This window comes from Heterodontus francisci, chromosome 14 (genome assembly GCF_036365525.1).
Source record: "Heterodontus francisci isolate sHetFra1 chromosome 14, sHetFra1.hap1, whole genome shotgun sequence".
Lineage (NCBI taxonomy): Eukaryota > Metazoa > Chordata > Chondrichthyes > Heterodontiformes > Heterodontidae > Heterodontus > Heterodontus francisci.
Window position 1 is genome coordinate 109253440 of NC_090384.1, and position 15387 is coordinate 109268826.

Sequence of the window (15387 nt, forward strand, 5' to 3'; positions counted from 1 at the left end):
CTGACAGTCCCCTTCACTATCTGCTACTCCACCAATCTTAGTGTCGTCTGCAAACTTGCTAATCAGACCACCTATACTTTCCTCCAAATCATTTATGTATATCACAAACAACAGTGGTCCCAGCACAGATCCCTGTGGAACACCACTGGTCACACGTCTCCATTTTGAGAAACTCCCTTCCACTGCTACTCTCTGTCTCCTGTTGCCCAGCCAGTTCTTTATCCATCTAGCTAGTACACCCTGGACCCCATGCGACTTCACTTTCTCCATCAGCCTACCATGGGGAACCTTATCAAACGCCTTACTGAAGTCCATGTATATGACATCTACAGCCCTTCCCTCATCAATCAACTTTGTCACTTCCTCAAAGAATTCTATTAAGTTGGTAAGACATGACCTTCCCTGCACAAAACCATGTTGCCTATCACTGATAAGCCCATTTTCTTCCAAATGGGAATAGATCCTATCCCTCAGTATCTTCTCCAGCAGCTTCCCTACCACTGATGTCAGGCTCACCGGTCTATAATTACCTGGATTATCCCTGCTACCCTTCTTAAACAAGGGGACAACATTAGCAATTCTCCAGTCCTCCGGGACCTCACCTGTGTTTAAGGATGCTGCAAAGATATCTGTTAAGGCCCCAGCTATTTCCTCTCTCGCTTCCCACTGGAACCTGGGATAGATCCCATCCGGACCTGGGGACTTGTCCACCTTAATGCCTTTTAGAATACCCAACATTTCCTCCCTCCTTATGCCGACTTGACCTAGAGTAATCAAACATCTGTCCCTAACCTCAACATCCGTCATGTCCCTCTCCTCGGTGAATACCGATGCAAAGTACTCGTTTAGAATCTCACCCATTTTCTCTGACTCCACGCATAACTTTCCTCCTTTGTCCTTGAGTGGGCCAATCCTTTCTCTAGTTACCCTCTTGCTCCTTATATATGAATAAAAGGCTTTGGGATTTTCCTTAACCCTGTTTGCTCAAGATATTTCATGACCCCTTTTAGCCCTCGTAATTCCTCGTTTCAGATTCGTCCTACATTCCCGATATTCTTTCAAAGCTTTGTCTTTCTTCAGCCTCCTAGACCTTATGTATGCTTCCTTTTTCCTCTTAGCTAGTCTCACAATTTCACCTGTCATCCATGGTACCCTAATCTTGCCATTTCTATCCCTCATTTTCACAGGAACATGTCTCTCCTGCACGCTAATCAACCTCTCTTTAAAAGCCTCCCACATAACACATGTGGATTTACCTTCAAACAGCTGCTCCCAATCTACATTCCCCAGCTCCTGCCGAATTTTGGTATAGTTGGCCTTCCCCCAATTTAGCACTCTTCCTTTAGGACCACTCTCGTCTTTGTCCATGAGTATTCTAAAACTTACGGAATTGTGATCACTATTCCCAAAGTAGTCCCCGACTGAAACATCAACCACCTGGCCGGGCTCATTCCCCAACACCAGGTCCAGTATGGCCCCTTCCAGAGTTGGACTATTTACATACTGCTCTGGAAAACCCTCCTGGATGCTCCTGACAAATTCTGCTCCATCTAGACCTCTAACACTAAGTGAATCCCAGTCAATGTTGGGAAAATTAAAATCTCCTATCACCACCACCCTGTTGCTCCTACATCTTTCCATAATCTGTTTACATATTTGTACCTCTATCTCACGCTCGCTGTTGGGAGGCCTGTAGTACAGCCCCAACATTGTTACCGCACCCTTCCTATTTCTGAGTTCTGCCCATATTGCCTCACTGCTTGAGTCCTCCATAGTGCCCTCCTTCAGCACAGCTGTGATATCCTCTTTGACCAGTAATGCAACTCCTCCACCCCTTTTACCTCCCTCTCTATCCCGCCTGAAGCATCGATATCCTGGGATATTTAGTTGCCAATCATGCCCTTCCCTCAACCAAGTCTCAGTAATAGCAATAACATCATACTCCCAGGTACTAATCCAAGCCCTAAGTTCATCTGCCTTACCTACTACACTTCTTGCATTAAAACAAATGCACCTCAGACCACCAGTCCCTTTGCGTTCATCATCTGCTCCCTGTCTACTCTTCCCCTTAGTCACGCTGACTTCATTATCTAGTTCCTTACAGGCTTTAGTTACTACCTCCTTACTGTCCACTGACCTCCTCATTTGGTTCCCATCCCCCTGCCACATTAGTTTAAACCCTCCCCAACAGCGTTAGCAAAAGCACCCCCAAGGACATTGGTTCCAGTGCGGCCCAGGTGTAGACCGTCCAATTTGTAATAGTCCCACCTCCCCCAGAACCGGTCCCAATGTCCCAAAAATCTGAACCCCTCCCTCCTGCACCATCTCTCAAGCCACGCATTCATCCTGACTATTCTTTCATTTCTACTCTGACTATCACGTGGCACTGGTAGCAATCCTGAGATTACTACCTCTGAGGTCCTACTTTTTAATTTGGCTCCTAACTCCCTAAATTCTGCTTGTAGGACCTCATCCCGTTTTTTACCTATATCATTGGTGCCTATGTGCACAATGACAACTGGCTGTTCACCCTCCCCTTTCAGAATGTTCTGCAGCCGATCTGAGATATCCCTGACCCGTGCACCTGGGAGGCAACATCCCATTCGGGAGTCTCGTTTTCGACCACAGAACCGCCTATCTACTCCCCTTACAATCGAATCCCCTATGACTATAGCCCTTCCACTCTTTTTCCCGCCCTTCCGAACAGCAGAGCCAGCCACGGTGCCATGAACCTGGCTACTGCTGCCTTCCCCTGGTGAGCCATCTCCCTCAACAGTATCCAAAACGGTATACCTGTTTTGGAGGGAGATGACCGCAGGGGACACCTGCACTGCCTTCCTGCTCTTTCTCTGCCTTTTGGTCACCCATTCCCTTTCTCCCTCAGCAATCCTAATCTGCGGTGTGACCAATTCGCTAAACGTGCTATCCACGACCTCCTCAGCATCGCGGATGCTCCAAAGTGAGTCCATCCGCAGCTCCAGAGCCGTCATGCGTTCTAACAAGAGCTGCAGCTGGACACGCTTCCAGCACTTGAAGGAGTCAGGGACATCAGCCGTGTCCCTGAGCTCCCACATTGAGCAAGAGGAGCATAACACGGGTCTGAGATCTCCTGCCATTTTTAATCTTAAGCTTAACTTAGTCTTAACTTAGATTAATGAAAAAGGAACGAAAAGTTTTTACCAATCACACGAAAAAAAAATAAATAGAAAAAGCCTTACCTTATCTGCACACCACCGAGTCCTTTTTTTTTGGTTAGAGGAGGAGGGCGGGTGGGAGACACTACAGGTGTCGTGTCTCGGGTACAGCCGCTGCCCAAATATATAGGACTTACTTACCCAGCTGCCACCTCGCTCTCCCTGTCGCCGCTGCAAAAAGAGCAGGGGAATGAGACTGACTGGATCATTCTGCAGAGCCAGCAAGTACTCAATGGGTTGAATGGCCTCTTTCTGTGCCAATATGACTCTGTGAACCAGGCTGTTTGCAATTTCAACATCCCATTTATCCTCAGGCTGAGCTTCGAATGCATTTCCATCACTAAGACCAACTATTTCCACCTCCATAACATCGCTCAACTCTGCCCCGCTCAGCTCATCTGCTGCCGAAACCCTCTTCCATGCCTTTGTTACCTCTAGACTCGAGTTTTCCAATGTACCCTGGTCAACCTCCCATCTTGCACCCTCCATAAACAACAGCTCATCTGAATCTCCCTGCTCAGCATAGTGGGGAAAGTCTTTGCTTGAGTCATTTTAAACAGACTCCAGAAGCTGGCTGAACGTGTCTACCCTGAGGCACAGTGTGGCTTTCGAGCAGAGAGATTCACCATTGACATGTTGTTCTCCCTTCACCAACTACAGGAGAAATGCCGCGAACAACAGATGCCCCTCTACGTTGCTTTCATTGATCTCACCAAAGCCTCTGACCTAGTCAGCAGACGTGGTCTCTTCAGACTACTAGCAAAGATCAGATGTCCACCAAAGCTACTAAGTATCATCACCTCATTCCATGACAATATGAAAGGCACAATTCAGCATAGCGGCGCCTCATCAGACCCCTTTCCTATCCTGAGTGGCGTGAAACAGGGCTGTGTTCTCTCACCCACACTTTTCGGGATTTTCTTCTCCCTGCTGCTCTCACATGCGTTCAAGTCTTCAGAAGAAGGAATTTTCCTCCGCACAAGATCAGGTGGCAGGTTGTTCAACCTTGCCCATCTAAGAGCGAAGACCAAAGTACGGAAAGCCCTCATCAGGGAACTCCTCTTTGCTGACGATGCTGCATTAACATCCCACACAGAAGAGTGTCTGCAGAATCTCATCGACAGGTTTGCGGCTGCTTGCAATGAATTTGGCCTAACCATCAGCCTCAAGAAAATGAATATCATGGGACAGGAAGTCAGAAATGCTTCATCCATCAAGATCGGCGACCACGCTCTGGAAGTGGTTCAAGAGTTCACCTACCTAGGCTCAACTATCACCAGTCTGTCTCTAGATGCAGAAATCAACAAGTGCATGGGAAAGGCTTCCACTGCTATGTCCAGACTGGCCAAGAGACTGTGGGAAAATGGCGCACTGACACGGAACACAAAAGTCCGAGTGTTTCAAGCCTGTGTCCTCAGTACCTTGCTCTACAGCAGCGAGGGCTGGACAACGTATGTCAGCCAAGAGCGACATCTCAATGCATTCCAACTTCAGTGTCTCCGGAGAATCCTTGGCATCAGGTGGCAGGACTGTATCTCCAACACAGAAGTCCTCAAGGCGGCCAACATCCCCAGCATTTACACCCTACTGAGCCAGCGGCTCTTGAGATGGCTTGGCCAAGTGAGCCACATGGAAGATGGCAGGATCCCCAAGGACACATTGTACAGTGAGCTCGTCACTGGTATCAGACCCACCGGCCGTCTATGTCTCCGCTTCAAAGACGTCTGCAAACGCAACATGAAGTCCTGTGACATTGACCACAAGTCATGGGAGTCAGTTGCCAGTGATCGCCAGAGCTGGCGGGCAGCCATAAAGACGGGGCTAAAGTGTGGCGAGTCGAAGAGACTTAGCAGTTGGCAGGAAAAAAGAAAGTGTAAGGAGAGAGCCAACTGTGTCACAGCCCCGACAACCAATTTTATTTGCAGCACCTGTGGAAGAGTCTGTCACTCTAGACTTGGCCTTTATAGCCACTGCAGGCACTGCTCCACAAACCACTGACCACCTGCAGGCACATACCCGCATTACGGAGCTGGAGCTGTGGGTGGATTCACTGTGGAGCATCCGCGATGCTGAGGACGTCGTGAACAGCACTTTTAGTGAGGTGGTCACACCGCAGGTAATGGCTGCACAGGCAGAAAAGGGATGGGTGACCACCAGACGGAGTAGTAGGCGCAGGCAGGTAGTGCAGGAGTCCCCTGTGGCCACCCCCCCTCTCAAACAGATATACCACTTTGGAAAGTGTTGGGGGGATTACCTCCCAGGGAAAACAACAACAGCCAGGTCTGTGGCACCACAGAGGGTTCTGCTACACAGCAGGGGAGAAAAAGGAATGGAAGAGCTATAGTGATAGGGGATTCTATCGTAAGGGGTACAGATAGGCGTTTCTGTGGCCGCAAACGTGACTCCAGGATGGTGTGTTGCCTCCCTGGTGCTAGGATCAAGGATGTCACGGAGCGGCTGCAGGACATTCTGAAGGGGGAGCGTGAACAGTCAGAGGTCGTGGTCCACATTAGTACCAATGACATAGGTAGAAAGAGGGATGAGGTCCTGCAACAAGAATTTAGGGAGCTAGGTAGCAGATTAAAAATCAGGACCCTCTAAGGTTGTAATCTCTGGATTACTCCCGGTGCCACGTGCTAGTGAGTATAAGAATAGGAGGATAGAGCAGATGAATGCGTGGCTGAAGAGATGGTGCAGGAGGGAGGGCTTTAGTTTCCTGGATCACTGGGTCTGTTTCTGGCAAAGGTGGGATCTGTACAAGTTGGACGGGTTGCACCTGAACCGGAACGGGACCAACATTCTTGCTGGGAGGTTTGCGAGTGCTGTTGGGGGGGTTTTAAACTAATTTGGCAGGGGGATGGGATACAGAGTGGAGGTACAGTAGAGGGTAATATAGAACAGAAAGTGAACCTGCCTGGAAGGCAGAGCAAATATAGACCTGTTAAGGCACAAGTGAAAAATGCAAGGCTGGATTGCATCTATTTCAATGCAAGGAGTCTTACTAGTAAGACAGATGAATTGAGGGCATTGATTAGCACATGGGATTATGATATTATTGCTATCACAGAGACATGATTGAGGGAGAGGCAGGACTGGCAGCTCAATATTCCAGGGTATAGAATCTTCCGGTGCGACAGGGGATAAAAGAGGAGGTAGCATTGCACTGTTGATCAAGGAGTCAATTACTGCAGTAAGGAGGGATGATATCTTAGAAGGTTCCTCAAATGAGGCCATATGGGTAGAACTTAAAAACAAAAAGGGGGCAATCACTTGGCTGGGAGTGTACTACAGGCACCTAAACAGTCAGGGAGAGATAGAGGAGCAGATATGTAGGCAAATCTCAGAGAGGTGTAAAAATAATAGGGTAATAATAGTAGGGGATTTCAACTTCCCCAATGGTAACTGGGATAGTCTTCGTGCTAAAGGCTTAAAGGGTCAGAATTATTCAAATGCATACAGGAGAGCTTTTTGAGCCAGTATGTAGAAAGTCCTACAAGAGAAGGGGCAGTACTGGACCTAATCCGAGGGAATGAAGCCAGACAAGTGGTAGAAGTGTCAGTGGGGGAGCATTTCGGGGATAGTGACCATAACTCTGTAAGATTTAAGGTATTTATAGAAAAGGACAAAGACGGGCCAGAAATAAAGGTACTGAATTGGGGGAAGGCCGATTTCAATATGATAAAACAGGATCTGGCCAAAATGGACTGGGAGCAGCTACTTGTAGGAAAGTCTACATCAGAGCAGTGGGAGTCATTCAAAGAGGAAATAGTGAGAGTTCAGAGCCAACAGGTACCCGTTAAGGTGAAGGGTAGGACCAATAGACCCAGGGAACCCTGGATGTCAAGGGATATAGAGGATTGGATAAAGAAAAAAAAGGAGGTTTACGTCGGATCCCAAGCGCTGAAACAGTGGAGGCACTAGAGGAGTATAGAAAGTGTAGGGTGGCAGCTAAAATAGTAACAAGGAGAGCGAAAGGGGACATGAAAAAACACTGGCGGGCAAGATAAAGGAAAATACTAAGGCGTTTTATAAGTATATTAAGGGTAACAGGATAACTAGGGAAAGAGTAGGGCCCATTAGGGACCAACATGGCAATCTTTATGTGGAGCTGGAGGACATAGGTGAGATTTTAAATGATTGCTTCTCATCGGTGTTCACTATGGAGAACGATGTCGGTGTAGAGATCAGGGAGGGGGATTGTGATATACTTGAACATATTAGCATTGAAAGGGAGGAAGTATTAGCTGTTTTAGCGGGCTTAAAAGTGGATAAATCCCCAGGCCCAGATGAGATGTATCCCAGGCTGTCATGTAAGGCAAGGGAGGAGATAGCAGGGGCTTTGACACAAATTTTCAAATCCTCTCTGGCCACAGGAGAGGTACCAGAGGATTGGAGGACAGCGAATGTGGTACCATTATTCAAGAAGGGTAGTAGGGATAAACCAGGTAATTACAGGCCAGTGAGTCTAACATCAGTGGGTTTTTTTTTAGAATTAGAATATTACAGCGCAGTACAGGCCCTTCGGCCCTCGATGTTGCGCCGATCATCTGACCTACACTATTCCATTTACATCCATATGTCTATCCAATGACCACTTAAATGCCCTTAAAGTTGGCGAGTCTACTACTGTTGCAGGCAGGGCGTTCCACGCCCCTACTACTCTCTGCGTAAAGAAACTACCTCTGACATCTGTCCTATATCTTTCACCCCTCAACTTAAAGCTATGTCCCCTCGTGTTTGCCATCCTCATCCGAGGAAAAAGACTCTCACGATCCACCCTATCTAACCCTCTGATTATCTTGTATGTCTCTATTAAGTCACCTCTCCTCCTCCTTCTCTCTAACAAAAACAACCCCAAGTCCCTCAGCCTTTCCTCGTAAGACCTTCCTTCCATACCAGGCAACATCCTAGTAAATCTCCTCTGCACCCTTTCCAAAGCTTCCACATCCTTCCTATAATGCGGTGACCAGAACTGCACGCAATACTCAAGGTGCGGCTTCACCAGAGTTTTGTACAGCTGCATCATGACCTCGTGGCTCCGAAACTCGATCCCCCTACTAATAAAGGCTAACACACCATATGCCTTCTTAACAGCCCTATTAACCTGGGTAGCAACTTTCAGGGATTTATGTACCTGGATACCAAGATCTCTCTGCTCATCTACACTACCAAGAATCTTCCCATTAGCCCAGTACTCTGCATTGCTGTTACTCCTTCCAAAGTGAATCACCTCACACTTCTCCACATTAAACTCCATTTGCCATCTCTCAGCCCAGCTCTGCAGCCTATCTATGTCCCTCTGTACCCTACAACACCCTTCGACACTATCCACAACTCCACCGACCTTCGTGTCATCCGTGGTAGGGAAAATATTGGAAAAAATTCTGAGGGACGAGATTAATCTCCACTTGGAGAGGCAGGGATTAATCAGGGATAGTCAGCATGGCTTTGTCAGGGGGAGATCGTGTCTAACTAACTCGATTGAATTTTTCAAGGAGGTGACTAGAAGTGTAGATGTAGTCTACATGGATTTCAGTAAGGCTTTTGATATGGGAGATTGGTTAAGAAGGTAAGAGCCCATGTGATCCAGGGCAATTTGGCAAATTGGATCCAAAATTGGCTTAGTGGCAGGAGGTAGAGGGTAATAGTCAAGGGTTGTTTTTGCGATTGGAAGCCTGTGACCAGTGGTGTACCACAGGGATTGGTGCTGGGACCCTTACTGTTTGCAGTGTACATTAATGATTTAGATGTGAATATAGGAGGTATGATCAGTAAGTTCGCAGATGACACGTAAATTGGTGGTGTTGTAAATAATGAGGAGGAAATCCTTAGATTGCAGGACAATATAGATGGGCGGAGCAGTGGCAAATGGAATTTAATCCTGAAAAGTGTGAGGTAGTGTATTTTGGGAGGACTAACAAGGCAAGGGAATATACAATGGATGGTAGGATCCTAGGAAGTACAGAGGGTCAGAGTGACCTTGGTGTATTTGTCCAAAGATCACTGAAGGCAGCAGCACAGGTAGATAAGGTGGTTAGGAAGGCATATGGGATTCTTGCCTTTATTAGCTGCGGCATAGAATATAAGAGCAGGGATGTTATGATGGAGCTGTATAAAACGCTAGTTAGGCCACAGCTGGAGTACTGTGTACAGTACTGGGCACCACACTGTAGGAAGAATATGATTGCACTGGAGAGGGTGCAGAGGAGATTCACCAGGATGTTGCCTGGGCTGGAGCATTTCAGCTATGAAGAGAGCTCCCCCCCTGCTCTCATGCTCACATCTCTGTCCTGGGATTGCTGCAGTGTTCCAGTGAACATCAACGCAAGCTCGAGGAACAGCATCTCATTTACTGATTAGGCACACTACAGCCTGCCGGACAGAACATTGAGTTCAATAAGTTCAGAGCTTGATGGGCCTCCATTTTACTTTTATTTCTAGAACAAAAGAACAAAGAAAAAAGAAAATTACAGCACAGGAACAGGCCCTTCGGCCCTCCAAGCCTGCGCCGATCCAGATCCTCTATCTAAACATGTCGCCTATTTTCTAAGGGTCTGTATCTCTTTGCTTCCTGCCCATTCATGTATCTGTCTAGATACATCTTAAAAGACGCTATCGTGCCCGCGTCTACCACCTCCGCTGGCAACGCGTTCCAGGCACCCACCACCCTCTGCGTAAAGAACTTTCCACGCATATCCCCCCTAAACTTTTCCCCTCTCACTTTGAACTCGTGACCCCTAGTATTTGAATCCCCCACTCTGGGAAAAAGCTTCTTGCTATCCACCCTGTCTATACCTCTCATGATTTTGTACACCTCAATTAGGTCCCCCCTCAACCTCCGCCTTTCTAATGAAAATAATCCTAATCTACTCAACCTCTCTTCATAGCTAGCACCCTCCATACCAGGCAACATCCTGGTGAACCTCCTCTGCACCCTCTCCAAAGCATCTACATTCTTTTGGTAATGTGGCGACCAGAACTGCACGCAGTATTCCAAATGTGACCGAACCAAAGTCTTATACAACTGTAACATGACCTGCCAACTCTTGTACTCAATACCCCGTCCGATGAAGGAAAGCATGCCGTATGCCTTCTTGACCACTCTATTTACCTGCGTTGCCACCTTCAGGGAACAATGGACCTGAACACCCAAATCTCTCTGTACATCAATTTTCCCCAGGACTTTTCCATTTACTGTATAGTTCACTCTTGAATTGGATCTTCCAAAATGCATCACCTCGCATTTGCCCGGATTGAACTCCATCTGCCATTTCTCTGCCCAACTCTCCAATCTATCTATATTCTGCTGTATTCTCTGACAGTCCCCTTCACTATCTGCTACTCCACCAATCTTAGTGTCGTCTGCAAACTTGCTTTTTTTTGTGTTTATTTTATTTTATTTTATCTTAGTTTGTTCAGTTTGCCTACCTACTTTCTTTTCATGTTTGTACTTGTGGCTTTTCAGTTTTCAGTCCTTTAACACCCTCTCTGTACTAATGCTTTGTCTTTCAACACACCATTAACATATTGTTTGCCTTTGCTCCACGACCTTCTGGTCAGCTATTCTGTGACTCTCTGTCCTATCTACACCTTCTCCTTTGTTATCTCTTGCCCCACCCCCGCTTTACTTGCTTAAAATCTTTCACATTTCTAATATCTGCTCGTTCTGAAGGGTCACTTGCCTGAAACGCTAACTCTGCTTCTCTGTCCACAGATGCTGCCAGACCTGCTGAGTATTTCCAGCATTTCTTGTTTTTATTTCTGAAAAGGCTAGGGTTGTTTTCCTTGGAGCAGAGAAGGCTGAGGGGGGACATGATTGAGGTCTACAAGATTATGAGGGACATTGTTAGGTTAGATAGGAAGAAACTTGTTCCCTTAGCGGAGGGGTCAAGAACCAGGGGGCATAGATTTAGGGTAAGGGGCAGGAGATTTAGGGGCGATTTGAGGAAACATTCTTCCACCCAGCGGGTGGTTGGAATCTGGAACGCACTGCCTGAAGAGGTGGTAGAAGCAGGAACCCGCACAACCTTTAGGAAGTATTTAGATGAACACTTGAAATGCCATAGCATATAAAGCTACGGGCCAAGTGCAGGAATATGGGATTAGAATAGTTGGGTGCTGGATGGCTGGCAGAGACACGTTATCTCTCGAGACAAGGAGGCCAAAAGGAAAAGGAAACAACAGCTCATCCAAAACTCTGCTGCCCGTGTCCCAACTCATACCGTCCCGCTCATACATCACCCACTGTGTTCACTGAACTACAGTGGCTCCCAGTCCAGCAAATTCTCATCTTTCTGTTTAACCCGCTGCTCCCAGCTCTACAACCTTCCTCAAACTCTCCATCCCTCTGATCCTCACCTCATGTGCATCCTCCCCCTTCCTTTTCCCAACAATGACAGTCATACCTTCAGCAATACCTAAACTCTAGAATTACCACCCGACATCTCTCCTCTCTTTCTGGAGCTCCTTAAAACCCACTGCTTTGGTCACTCCTCAAAATACCTCCTTCTTTGGCTCAGCAGCCATTTTTTCTGATTACATCCTTGTAAAGGGCCTTGGGATATTTTTACAAAAAGTCGCTATATAAATGCAAGTTAATGTTGTTAGAGTTATGAAGGACAACAGAAAAAATTTGGGGCTAAGGACTAAAGGGATCTCATAAAGGTTTCAAAATGAAAGGGTAAATAATGCAATTGCTTCCACTGGTCAGTGAATCAGTATCAAGGCACAGAAAGAGGCCATTCCGTCCATTGAGTCCATGCTGGCTCTCTGCAGAGTGATCCAGTCAGTTTCATAACCCTGCTCTATCCCCGTGGCCCTGCAAGTCTATTTCCCTCAAGTGGCCATCCAATTTCCTTTTGAAATCCTTCATTGTCTCTGTTCAGGCTGAAGATTATCACTGAGAGAATGAAGGGTGAGTTAGCTGAAATGTTTTTACACAAAGATATTGGAAGAGGGAGGGCTGAAAATTTGTTTGCACCATTTTTCAGGTGCGAGGTGTGTGATTGCGACCTGCCCATGCCAGTTCCATATGTTTCATGCTACCACCTCATCTACATGATTGTAGCAAAGGGCCGAGCATCTGCCACACTGCTGGCTGCCTCTGTGCTCAGCAGGGGACATTCACAGTGAGCACACGGTTCAGCCAGCCTTCTGTTCTTAAAGGCAGTCTGTCCCTATTAAAGGGAAGCTGCACTGAATGACTGGAGTCTGCTGCTGGATACTATTGTTGTCACTCTAAATAGGGAAAATGAAAAACCAGAGCAGAAACAGAACTCGAGGGCTATGGATTTGGCACTGATGACCTTACTGCTAGAGATGGGCAAGAGGAGAGACATGGATTCACAAGGGGTGTTAATCTGCTTATTGTGTATCAATTGTTTGATTATATGCAGGTGGAGGGTTTTGGGTGAGGAGATACATGTTTGTAATCCTTTTACGCTGTACATTAAGTGTGAAACTGAGTAAAGATAGGCTCCAGCATTCTCCTTTCATAACAAGCTTTCTGGAGTTTAACAAGGGGGAGGGGGAACGTGGGCAGGAGACCCTCAAGGACCACCTTCACAAGGGATTGGGAGCAAGTGGCCAGGGAGGTCAATTCCCAGTGCCCAGACATGAGGATGTGGCTGCAGTGCCACAAGAAGTCTAATGATTTCACTGGGGAGTTAGGGTCAGTGAAGGCCTCTTCACATGACATCTCATACCCACCACATCACCAACCTCTCACACTGCTCAAGGCACAACACCCCCATCACTCACCCAGCAGCACCCCCGGCACTCAGGAATCTCGCCTACATCCAGATACTCCACCTCACCCTCACACACCAGTCTTACACCCACCTCTCTCTGTCTCCTCATTCCTCCAGCTATTCAGCTATGGCAGGCACATCACCCAAACAAGTACTACACAATCACTTTCATTCTGCCCTCTCTCTTGCAGGATAAGGTGGCTCACAATTGAAAGGAGCAGAACAGAACCAGCGTGGACAAGAACATCTGCACTTCCTGCGCTCTATCGAGAAGATGGATCTCTGCATCATGGGGCCATTATGACGGGGCCCCTGGCATCCGCGTCACTGGGAACATTGAGGATGAGGACATCTTCCTGCCCGATGCCCCTGGTCAACTCCCAGCTCACCCTCATGCTGCTATCTGGATGGATGTTCAAGCTGCTGATGGTGTGACCATGGACCTCCTGCTTCTCACCCCACCACCCCCCCACCCCCACTTCCCTCACTCCACCCCCCTCCCTCACCCCCCTTCCCTCACCCCCCCTTTCCCCCACCCCACTCTTCCCCCACCCCACTCCCCCTGCCCCCACCCCACCCTTCCCCCCTCACCCCCCTCCCTCACCCCCTTCCCTCACCCCCCTTTCCCCCACCACACCCTTCCCCCCTCCCTCACCCCCCCTCCCTCACCCCACTTCCCTCACCCCCCTTTCCCCCACCCCACCCTTCCCCCTTCCCTCACCCCCCTTTCCCCCACCCCACTCTTCCCCCACCCCACTCCCCCTGCCCCCACCCCACCCTTCTCCCCTCACCCCCCCCTCCCTCACCCCCCTTCCCTCACCCCCCTTTCCCCCACCATACCCTTCCCCCCTCCCTCACCCCCCCTCCCTCACCCCACTTCCCTCACCCCCCCTTTCCCCCACCATACCCTTCCCCCCTCCCTCACCCCCCCCTCCCTCACCCCACTTCCCTCACCCCCCCTTTCCCCCACCCCACCCTTCCCCCCTCCCTCACCCCACCTCCCTCACCCCCCTTCCCTCACCCCCCCTTTCCCCCACCCCACCCTTCCCCCTTCCCTCACCGCCCCCCCCCTTGCCCTACCCCACACCTCTTCCCTCACCCCAACCCTCCACTTCTGATTCCCTGCTTTCAGACACCCAAGAACTGCTGCCTGCCCATCACAGGAACTCCTGGAGGAGGAAGAGAGAGAGAGAAACACCACAGCACTGATGAAGAGGCCCCGTCACTGAGCCACTAGTTCAGACACTGGCACTGCACATACCCTGAATGCTGGTATAGTGTTGGGAACAGAACACAGTGAATCAGCAGGCACAAGTGGGCTGCAGACATACCAGGGTGAAAGGATGGTTTATTTGCCAGCTCGCTGGAGATTGATATCACAAACGGGTGCTGCTACAGGAGACTCAGAGGAGGACCTCGATGGGGTGGTAGACAGGAGAATGCCAATGGGCATGTACACTGAGATACTGGGTGCATTGACTGGCCTGTCAGACAGCCTCCTGTCACTGTCAAGGAGCATGGAGGAGTCCGGCTCCTACTTGGCAGAGGACATTGCACAGAGCCTCCCCTCCCCACAGCCTCTGATCCATCTCCCTGTCGTGTTGCAGACCCAGAGACACTGTCACTGCTGCCCCCATACCTGTTGCAGCCTTTGTGTGGTCAGGTCACCTCCTCCTCTGCCCTCCGTGTGAGGATGCAGCAACTCTGACTGGAAAATCCTAGAACTCACCCTAACACCTCCAAACACACTCGAGAACCTGCAGACACTTTGCAACTGCAGAAACTCTTCAAAATCACTTTACCTGAAGTCAGATACTTGGCCCTTTAATAACCCTAATGCTGAGCCCATCCTGCAGCAGAACACTTGATTTTTTTCATGAGCAACGTGCGATTTCATTGCATAGACCTGCATTGTCCAAATTTAGAAAATGGGCGTCACATCAGTCAGTTGGTGTGTGTGACATGACATTGCCACTTCAGTGAGTGCTCTTCTCAGCTCTAAGTGGCTGTGACATCAGCATACTCCCCCAGGAGAACATTCAGTTTCCATCCAGGACCACTGATACAAATCTCACACCCTGAATGTTTACTGTAAGTGACTATAGAGACAGAGACTGGAATATTTCAGGCTATTTGAACGCCTGGAACCTGAGTCCACACCCCCGCAATTTAGGTGTAGGTTGAGGGCTGATTATTTCCTGATAAATCATTACCTCCCAGCAGGCTGTCCGCATATCATATTTCAACATTCACAGAATCCCGCACCAAGAGGATTGACGAGGGCAGGGCGATGGACGTTGTCTACATGGACTTTAGCAAGGCCTTTGACAAGGCCCCGCATGGTAGGTTGGTCCAGAAGGTTCGAACACATGGGATCCAGGATGAGCTAGCAAATTGGATACAAAATTGGCTTGGTGATTGGAGGCAGAGGGTGGAAGTGGAGG

The 15387-nt window shown here is 48.7% G+C and overlaps 1 long non-coding RNA gene across 2 annotated transcripts in view; it reads left to right on the top strand.

Annotated features, from left to right (window-relative positions):
- The window catches only part of LOC137377360 (uncharacterized), a 34804-nt gene extending 21457 nt beyond the window's left edge, over window positions 1–13347 (top strand). The window contains exon 3 of one of the 2 annotated variants that reach the window (XR_010976402.1): window positions 13135–13347. This is a non-coding gene — a long non-coding RNA (uncharacterized lncRNA). Of the gene's footprint in view, window positions 1–9635; window positions 9709–13134 lie in introns of those variants that run through there. The other variant, XR_010976403.1, reaches the window with a different exon arrangement.
- Window positions 13348–15387: the final 2040 nt, after the last annotated feature.